The sequence below is a fragment of the Xenopus laevis genome, chromosome 4S, assembly GCF_017654675.1.
Source record: "Xenopus laevis strain J_2021 chromosome 4S, Xenopus_laevis_v10.1, whole genome shotgun sequence".
Classification (NCBI taxonomy): Eukaryota; Metazoa; Chordata; class Amphibia; order Anura; family Pipidae; genus Xenopus; species Xenopus laevis.
The window spans coordinates 99,741,672-99,752,503 of NC_054378.1; the positions used below are offsets into that span (position 1 = coordinate 99,741,672).

The 10,832-nt window shown below is 38.2% G+C and overlaps 1 protein-coding gene across 2 annotated transcripts in view; it reads right to left on the minus strand.

The window, feature by feature from the left end:
* The window catches only part of cacna1i.S (calcium channel, voltage-dependent, T type, alpha 1I subunit S homeolog), a 359,329-nt gene extending 349,201 nt beyond the window's left edge, over positions 1–10,128 (minus strand). For both annotated transcript variants that reach the window (XM_041561633.1, XM_018259873.2), the window contains exon 1: positions 9,582–10,128. The gene's annotated coding sequence lies outside the window, so the exon portion shown is untranslated. The remainder of the gene's footprint in view (positions 1–9,581) is intronic.
* Positions 10,129–10,832: the final 704 nt, after the last annotated feature.

Genomic DNA, 10,832 nt, shown 5'->3' on the forward strand with positions numbered 1-10,832 from the left:
TTCAAGAAGAGGTTGGATGGCTTTTTAGGAAGTAAGAAAATAAAGGCTTACCAAAACTAGTTTTTAGTACAAAGCTTATGTAGTGATTGGTCCGAATGCCATCTTGGATTTTGAATTTTCTTCCCCCTCTGAGGCAAATTGAAGAGACTTCAGAGGGTATTTTTTCACATTCCTTTGAATCAACTAGAAACAGTTAGGCAGGTTTCATTAGACCAAAATGTTGAACTCAAGGGCATATTTCTTAACCTAAAATAACTATGAGATAGTCTTCAACTTGTAGTTTAATTTAAAAAAACTATGAGGGTTATTGATTAAAACTAGATTTTTTTTTTCTCTTTATTAAAAAAAAAATTCAACCAAACTCCCAAACCTGAATCCCTTTACTCCCCTTACTTCCCTTACCAATCAAATTTCTCGAAAAAATCAGTGCTACAATAAGTCGTGACAAAATTAAGCGTCAATTCAAATCATGCAGACTTTTCTAATTTGCACTCAAAGGCTTGGCTTTATCGAATGGTCACCCCCCAAAACTCGAATTTATCAGATTATCGAATGAAAACAGCCCTAAACTATTGAGAATCCTGAAGGTAAAAAACATGTTCCAATTGTTACAGGGACCATCTGACACTGACGTCTACATGATTTTGACTATTTTTAGCTGGAGTATTTTTGGATTTAAATTTTTAGCATCTTTATAGCATAATAAATTTTTGAAAAATTCTAGTTATTTTTTCCTCTAAAAATTTGAGTTTTTCCCCTTCAACAACTTGACCAGTTTTGAGGTTTAATAAATAGGCCCCTAAGTATGGTTTAATATATCTATTTGTGTATCCACATCAAATCGATCAATCTCCCTCCCATATTGGACAAACCAAAAACACAACAGGAATATGAGCTTTACAAGAATCCTGGATAAAACTTGAGAATTTAAAGTCCCAAAGTGCAAGTCTAGAGTCATCGCTCTCTGACTTGCACTTAGTCTAGAAGCCTACTATTACTAGTTTCAAACTATAAGCACTTTTGGGGCCTGACCATGGGCAGAGCGTGATTTTTTTTGTTAGGGGAGGCTAAATGAAGCTGCACTCACTAGCTGACTTGTGGTTCAACTTTAATTTAACTTTTAGCATGTTACAGAATAGCCAAATCTAAGCAACTTTTCATTTGGTCTTCATTATTTATTTTTTATAGTTTTCAAATTATTTGCCTTCGACTCTTTCCAGCTTTCAAACGGGGGTCAGTGACCCCCATCTAAAAACAAATGCTCTGTAAGGCTACACATGTATTGTTATTGCTGCTTTTTATTACTTTCTATTCAGGCCTCTCCTATTGAAGTCTCTTATTCAAATCATTGCATGGTTGCTAGGGGAATTTGGACACTAGAAACTGTATTGATAAAATTGCTGGAGAGCTGCTGAGTAAAAAGCTAAATAACTGAAAAACCACAAATAAAATATTAAAACCAATTGCAAAATGTATCAGAATATCACTCTCTACATCATACTAACGGTTAACTCAAAGGTGAACAACCCCTTTAATGCTGAGAGCTGAAGTATAAACTGATTGGCCTCTGAAGAATGAAGCTCTAGGTAAAGTAGCCTAAATGAGATTAGTTATATAGTCTTGGTACATGTATGGGACCTGTTATCCAGAATGTTCGGGACCTGGGGTTTTCCGTATAAGGGTCTTTCTGTAATTTGGATCTCCATACCCCAAGTCTAATAAAAAGCATTTAAACTTTAATTAAACCAATAGGATTGTTTTGCTTCCAGTAAGGATTAATTATATCTTAGTTGGGACACAGTCTGTCGGCAGCCTTTATCGGCCCGTGTATGGCCACCTATAGTTGTAAGAACCATTGGGGGCAGAAGGGATAGTTACTTCTGTACTTCAATCCTGCTCATTTTGCCTCAAAGGCCAAGTCGAGGAAGGAGAAACGGGATTTGCTGGTAGAAGGGTCACATGTATTCACCTCCAAACAATCGGATTTCACAAAGCTGTACCGGGACTTAAGTTCTTAGGTACCAGCACTGAGACTATGGCCGATGTTAGATTATACTTGAGCTGTGTTCACGGATTTTTAAAGTACCAGGCACCGCATTAACAGTCCCACTAAACTTCTGATATAATAGGCTGCAAGTAGCATCCCTCACCCCTAGCTGGAGACAGGCTTTGTACAATTTTCCTATGTAATACAATAGCTAATTCTTAGCAACTTTTACTTGGACTTCATTATTTATTTTTTATAGTTTTTGAACTATTTGCATTTTTCGTCTGACCCTTTCCAGCTCACTGACCCCCATCTAAAAACAAATGCTCTGTACGGCTACATATTTATTGTTATTGTTACTTTTTATTACTCATCTTTCTATTCAGGCCTCTCCTATTCATATTCCAGCCTCGTATTCAAATCAATGCATGGTTGCTAGGTTAATATGGACCCTAGCAACCAGATTGCTGATATTGCAAACTGCAGAGCCACTGAATAAAAAGCAAAATAACTAAAAAAAAATGAAAACCAACTGCAAATAGTCTCAGAATATCCCTCTCTACATCATGCTAAACGTTAACTCAAAGGTTAACAACCCGTTTAAATTTCCTGTAATCGATGCAGTCATAAGAGCAACACAAAAAAGGAAAAAGCAAATAAAAAAAAAAGAACTGCCATCTCACAGCACAGTGGTGTATCATAAAGATTTCATAAAATAATGGGCAATGCGTTACATGCTGCCGAGGCATGCATTAAACCCAAGACTTAGTACCAATGTATCAGGGGTCAAATTTTCTAAAACAGCCACACAAGCCAATCAGCAATCTCAGCTAATCCATAGCCTGAAATTTATAATTTATATTTTAAAGATTGTAGTTGTAAAAAAAATGTGAAAAACAGAAACTTGGATCCCCAAACTTTTTTACCTATGAGCCATTCAATTGTAAAAAGAGTTGGGGAGCAATACAAGCATGAAATGAGTTTAGGGGGCAAATAAGGGCTGGTATTGGCTATTTGGTAGCCTATGTGGACTAACAGTCTAACGGAGACTCTGTTCGACAGTACTCCTGGTTTTTATGCAATAAAAACTTGCCTCCAAGCCAGGAATTTGAAAATAAGCACCTGCTTTAAGACCACTGGGAGCAACATCCAATAGGATGTTGCTCACAGGACACTTGTTGGGGATCACTGCTCTTAGTGATCGTATGAAAATTAGGATTATATTCTTGGGGTTTTCGGTTCTTTCACGTAACCTCCATGTGGGCAAAATGATCTTCACTGCACTTAAGCTTATAGTGGCTTTCTTCGAGTGCAGGCTCTGCAATAGCAGTACTAGCATGATACTTATCCCCTTTGTCAGGCTTCACCGCTCTTCACTCCATATGAAGGAAGCTGCCACACACCACTGACACTGGGCACAGATGATAATAAGCTTTTCAGGGTGAATTACAGCATCCACTGTCTAAATAGACTACTGTATCTGCTTGTCATGCTGAGGCTGGTAGCTGTGTCAGGGCTACAGCATAGAATAGTTCATTGTGCTTTACTAAATAAGATCAATCATTTGCACTTGATGTTCAAGTACAATTTTGATAATGCAATGTGGTCATTTTTTTTTTGGAGTAAAATGAATTTTGCTGCCATACCCTAGTAAGAATACAGAGAAGCATAGTGTGTACTCCTATCAATAAATCTAGATAAGACTTTCAGAGATTATTACTTAGTAGAAAAACATGCATCTTAACACGGGATGCATTTATTATATGCATAGCTTTGCTTCGGGAGAAACCATGATTTCTCTTATGATGTGCCCTCTTTCAGTAACAGTGCTGTCCAGCGGAAAAATGGCGGAACGCTTCATTGGCTTTACAAAGAATTAGCTTTATATGAAATCATCTTAAAGGCATAGAAGAAAATTTGCTTTATGCAAGAAGAAAATAAGTATGATGGCTTATACTGTATACTATAAAGAATCCCAGTAGGTCAAACACGTTTCTATATATAAAGCATGTTGTAACCTTTTTATCAAACCAGATTTGGAGCAATTCTAGGGCAACATGGCATGATGCTTATCTATAATTGGATAAAATTCAATGAAAACAGACAATTCCATAGAAAACTGACCTAGTTCTCTGGATTTACTTCAGGTTAACATAATATGGTCAGGAAGGTTGGAGTGATTTCGCAAATTCTACATAATGTAAAGAAAGAGAAAGCTTATAAGTAAAGATAACGGATAATGGGATAAAGATAATGCCTGTGCAATATGGTAGACTCTTACATTGTGTTGTGATAGGTTCCACCGGTGTCCCGAAGGGTCGTCACGTGAAAGAGTATCAGATAATACACTTGCTAAGAAACATGCATTTCCCAAAAAGGAATATAAAGGTATAATATATTGCTTGGAAAATTCCAAGAACATCAGAAGTGATGTAATGATGCTTGCCTACTGTTAGGATTACCCTGCCTGCTTCCAGAAACCAAAAACTGCTCACCATGGCTAGATTAACTGAAAACATCTAGCACAATTAGCTTCATATGTGCCACCAACCCAAAGTAATTCCAACTTCTGAACATTCTGGTTAAAAGTCATGGCCTAGGACCACAATCCTATTTCTTACTGGCTTTTCCCATATCCAATCTGCATTATCATGGCTACACAAAGCTACCAGTGTCCAAACTGCATTCAACCTGTTTACAGTGGTGTTGCGGTGGGATGCAGTAAAAACATAGGTTGGCTGCAATTTCTAAACCAGTGCTGAGCATGAGAGCAATTGCCCTACTGTTTATTGGCACTACACTACAACAACAAGCAACACAACAATGTAAATCCACTTGTTCCTTGAAAGGTGTAAATAATTAGCTCCAACAAAACAAAGCAAAAGTATCAAGCACTTCTCTACACTTGCTTTAAGCTGAAGTGGAAGTGATTTTTGTAACTTTTCTGATTTAGCAAAACAGCAACTCGCCTGTGGCCATTATAAAGAAGCTTTGTAGTTATTCCCTACTACTATTTCTAATTTCTCTATTACATACAGTAAGCCACCACACAAAAGATCCAGTCAAATATGTATGTATTGTTAAAGCAGGCTTGAACACATAATTAAATATAATACTCATTCTCCAGCATCTTCTGACAACTGCATTCATATAAGTTTCATCAGAAACTCAGCTGCCCCCATCCACCCATTTCCAATTTTGCTATAGTTGTATTAAATTAAAACTTCTTTATAACAGCAGAACAAATTGTCAAATGACAAAGAGCTTGAGTCCTGAGTTTATTTCCCCCTTGGGCACTATCTGCTATTTGTGCTGTATATTTTCCCCGTGTCTGTGCGGGTTATTTCCAGGTACTCCAGTTTTCTCCTGCACCCCAGAAACATAGAGGCAGATTCATTGACTCCTGATAAAAATGAACCTACCGTGTGTGAATGTGATAAGGGCCGTAGACTGTAAACTCCACTGGTGCCGGGACTAATGTGAATGATGTATAATCTTTCTAAAAATGGCAGTGCAATATAAATAACAGATTATAATAGAGGCCCAAAAAAATGCAAGGAATGAAAGCTTGAAGTCTTCCGGATGTTGAAGAACTTCTAACACCACCTCACAGCATTCAAGACTGGTTCTAGTTGATGAACATGTAAGAGGATATGTACTGAAGATTCATGCAGTAAATTCCTGCAGTTGATAATGCCAGAGACACGTAGTAGGGCAAGCTGCAGATCGTTGGTGGGAAAAGGGGCACAATTATATTTACTAGAGCAGTGATCCCCAACCAGTAGCTCGTGAGTAGTGATGGGCGAATTTATTCGCCAGGCGCGAATTTGCGGCGAATAAATTCGTGAAACGGCCGCAAAAATTCGCCGGCATCAAAAAAACAGACGCTGGCATCAAAAACGAGACGCCGGCGCAGTTTCGTGAATTTTTCGGCAAGCGAAACGGCGCAAATTCGCCCATCACTACTCGTGAGCAACATGTTGCTCCCCAACCCCTTGGATGTTGCTCCCAGTGACCTCAAAGCAGGAGCTTATTTTTGACTTCCAGACTGGGAGGCAAGTTTATATATCTGAATGTTGCTCACGGGTGAAAAAGGTTGGGGACCCCTGTACTAGAGAATCCAGGGTGGATCTGGAAGACCCTTCTGCTTTGTATTCCTAAATATAGCTCTACCCCCTTCATTGGCTGATCCTCCCCACCCCCAGTCACAACAATTTCATGTGTCTGGTTGGTGGCAAATAGTGGGTCAGTGGGTCAGGGTTGGCTGTGGTTCCACTCCTGATATAGTGCAATCAATGCCACTGATGCTTATAATAACCCTCTCATTTGCAAATTCCAAGCAGTGATCACAACTTCTTGATCGATATCACTCTGCAATAGTATGTGCTCTTATTAACGCCCCTCAGTAGGTTCCCTGTTCCTCACGTTCCATTGTCGATGTAAAACGCATGATACTGAATGCAAAAATCACTGTATATTCAGTATACAGAAAGGAAGAATACAGTATATTCATGCAAGCAGAACAGACTAAACAACTGTTTAGAGAAATATTTCTGATACAGGAAGAAAAACTGATGATTTTAGCATATTATGCACATATTTCACAGAAAACACTGGTTTATTTTACTGCCTGAATCAGATGAAAGTCTCTTGATGAAGATCATTAGTGTAAGAAATGGGAGCCAAAGCGGATTGGCAAATGTCTTCTAAAGGTTCTATACATCTAACTCTAGTATTTGTGGTTTTATGGCTTCTCCATAAGCGACACCTCCATCCTCAACAAAAAAAAGGGTGAGAATTCTCTCTATCAATCAACCAAAAAAGTCCTCGACATCTCGCTGCTGATGCATTAACTTTTACAGGAAAGCGGAGAGCAACACTGTGTTAATGAGGTGTTAACAGCTTCACTATGGAAGATGAAAGGAGGTGTCACATGTCTAGGAGAGAAAATGTGTCTGAAACCCTTGTTTTCGTGGCTTCTGTTGTGTTTACAGATGTGAAGCCGGAGTTGATTATAAATTCAGGAGATTCTGCCATGTTGCATGGGTGAGAATTTCACCAGGTTTTCTAAACAAGGCAGCCATTTTATTCTTTTAACCTGTTTCGTGCCAGGCAATGTATAGGATTCCTTTAAAAGCAAATTTTAAAAAAAAGTGTGGATTTAAAAAGAAACAATATTTTTTGCCTCTTAATACGTCATTTTGGTAATACCAATCTCCCTTTATGGCTCTTTGTCTGTTTTTCTACCTGCTCATCCGTCAGTAGCAGCCCACACACCGAGCAACATGTTTATAACCCACACTGAACCCTTATGTATCACTTGGTGCTTTTGTCGTACACTTATCCTAATTAGGACCCAAACAATGGGAAACATGGCCACTGCTATTAAATTGAAGACATTTTCCCCATTCAAGATTTGTGTTGGTTTTCCAACAGCTGATTTTTCAAAACTTATACACAAAAGGGCAGACAGAGGGGTACCTGCAGTGTATTTTATTGGATGGGAATCCCGTGCCTTTATGTCTTGTATAAATTGTAATGAAGGTTTATAGAATGGAATGCAGGTATATTAGAAAATATGACAAAAGGTAAAAGCAATTCGCCATCCTGCAGTGTTCTATATACTTGTGCAAGTTAGTTGTCTATCTATTTATCTATCATCTATCTATTGTCTATCTATCCATCTATCTATTATCTATCATCTATCTATCTATCTCTATCTATCTATCTATCTATCTATCTATCTATCTATCTATCTATCTATCTATCTATCATCTATCTATCTATCTATCTATCTATCTATCTATCTATCTATCTGTCTATTATCTATCTATCTATCTATCTATCTATCTGTCTATTATCTATCTATCTATCTATCTATCTATCTTTCTACCTATCTATCTTTCTATCGATCATCTATCTATCCACCACCCCTGTTAGTTTTAATTTTTGGTACTTTGGAAAATACTTTTTTTTTTCCAAGGGGAACAAGTCAACAAAATGCCTTATGCCTTTTCATCTATTTCAGTTTCATCCTAATCTGCAAATACATATTGACTATATTTGTATTCATCAAAACATTTTCAAGCCATTAGTCCTTTGATTAGTACTTGTCAAACAGTGATGAATTGTAGATGTTTACAATTGGCATTATACCACCCCCCCCTCCCATTTTGCAGTGTTGGATGAAAGAAGAAGCATAAGATTGTTAGCTTTTTGGGGGAGCCTGGCTTGTTCTGTTTGACCTTGTTGAGCAAATGCAGTGAGCAGAGGAGATGAATGGAGATGACTGTGCTAATATTAGTTTGATTTTGACATCTTTCAGATGATTTTTTTTAAAATGCTGTGATGTCAGCCCCTGCCGAGCGTTATATAAATATATCTATTTTATTATATGTGCAATTATAGAAAACCTCTATCGTCCTTTACTGTGCCTACTATAAATTAAAGAAACTAATGTCAGTATCTAGCCCCCCAAAATCTCATTAAGGGACTAAAGTCAATTATTTCATTTTCCTTTAATCTCATTAAAGCACATACTTCATGGTACTTTGTACATCTATTAGATTACCCGATGACCCTTATAAGAAGCATCACATTAGGGATATAAACGACTGCATGCTGATTAACCCTTTTCCTTACAATCCCCCTTTCCACATCCACATAGGCAACCTCCATTTCCCCAGCAAAGCCACTCAATTTTACCATTCACTGCTTCTATCCAATGCTATGCTTGCATAATTTGTCTCATTAGTCTCAAAATAAGACTGCGGAGCCTCTTCCATCCCTGAGCGTTATTATCAGGACTGGCTATTGGGGAAAAATGTTGTTGTGTTCCTCCAGGCAGAACTTAGTCCTGCTGTTAATCCATCCCCGCGGAGATGTTCAGAGTACGCTGCACTAGGACCAACACTGATGGATCATGCTAACAAATTGCAAGTGCTTGCCTTCTGGAAGGCTATGATAGCTATTGCTTTTGGATTAAGACCTTTACAGTTTAGCACTAATTTACAAAAGGGATCAGTCCTCATGGGCATTGGGAAATATGAAAAGAAACTCTGGTGGTAAAAGCACTTCAGTGCTTGTAATTACATGAAGATTGGAACTGATAAAACATAAACGGAACCCAATTGTCCTATATATATATATATATATATATATATATATATATATATATATATATATATATATATATATATATATATATATATATATATATATATATATATATATATATATATATATAGGACATATATATATATATATATATATACCTAGACAGTTCTATTAACAAGAAAACCATGTCACTCTCAAAGGTTAGCAGCAAAATAAATACTAACTTGTCAAAGCCAGAAGCCAAACTAAAACCACTGGGAATTCTAGGGTTAACAAGGGCAATGCTGGCGAAGTAACAAATATACACAAATGGTGTTGGCTCACATACAGAAACATTAAAAGCAAAGCAGTGAAACTCTAGGGTATGCAAACCATACATGGGAGGAAAAAACGGAAATCCTCAGGTGATGGCAAAAGTAAATACCTGAAAGTTGAATACAGTGAGGACAGGGAGAGGGGTGCGTGATATTGTACTTACCTTTGCATGGAATAGAATCCTGGCAGTAAATTTCTCCTGGGTCTTGGAGGGTTTTAAAACCTAGTTTTTAGCTGAAGAAAATCAGCCAGATACTTCAAGTGCAGCAAAATAGCCCATTCTTGCTCATTCTCTTATCCCCTTCTGCTTTCGAATAAATATGCAGAGTGTCCCCCTGAGAAGAAAGAATGAAGACACCCTTAATCTGCACACACTGATATACAGTAACTGTATTGGTCCTTTCACATCTCTTCTGGGGAAACTGAAGTAGATCAATTTCTCTGCTCCAGAGCAATGAACGGGATCCACTGAGAGGGGAGAAGAAAGGTGAGATGTGTTGCTTCTTCGCTGGGTGTCTCTCCCTCTGCCACTCACATGCGGTCTCAGGATTTTTTCGGCGTGGAGGACAGAGAGAATGAGAAAGCGGAGGATGAGAGAGGGAGAAGGACAGATGAATAGCCATAGACAACAGTGACACCAGATGTCTGCAGGGAAGTGCTACATTTTCAGGAATAGGATGAGAGCGATGAGACTCAGCGCATGTTCTTGCCTGTCTATCTGGGGTAAATGCATGTAATTAGGCTAATGCTTTCTGTGTGGAGGAGGGAGGTGGTAATTGGGTGGCAAGTTAAATAAAAACCTCTGGTTGCCCTGCAACTGCTGTAATTTGTCATTTATAATAGAGGGTGTATAGTGGGGGACTGCTGCTTTCTGAGCAGCACCTCTGGTGCAGTAAATGGACTGGCACTTCTGTTAACCCCCCTGTTAGTTCCATAGTAAGGTTCAGCCTTGTATGCTGCGTGCAGTAACTGCAATTTACAAGTTGCTCATCTTCGTGTAAGAGAATGGGTTAATGTTTCCTTTGAGGGGGATGGAGCTTTGTCACAAAGGGACCCTGCATTTCTGAAACCCTACAATAACAATCATTGATAGCAAAAGGTTCCAGCCAGGTGCTTTAAATGTTGGGCTCTCAAGCCAGGTTTACAATATCCAGCCAGAAATCATAAGCAGAACAGTTCAAGGCTAAGTAAAGAGGTTGTAATGGGTTAACTAAGGGGTTTGGAACTGGTTCCTTCCCTCAAAATGCAGTTCAGCAGATACATTTTACAATACACAAAAAAAACCCCAGATCATTTGAGAAGAAATTCACGCAGGCATGTGTTGCACAGTAATCTGATTTTTATCAGTTCACTGCACCATAATATTATACTTTCTCTTTAAGCTAGTGGGCACAATAGACTTAAATAGCACAAA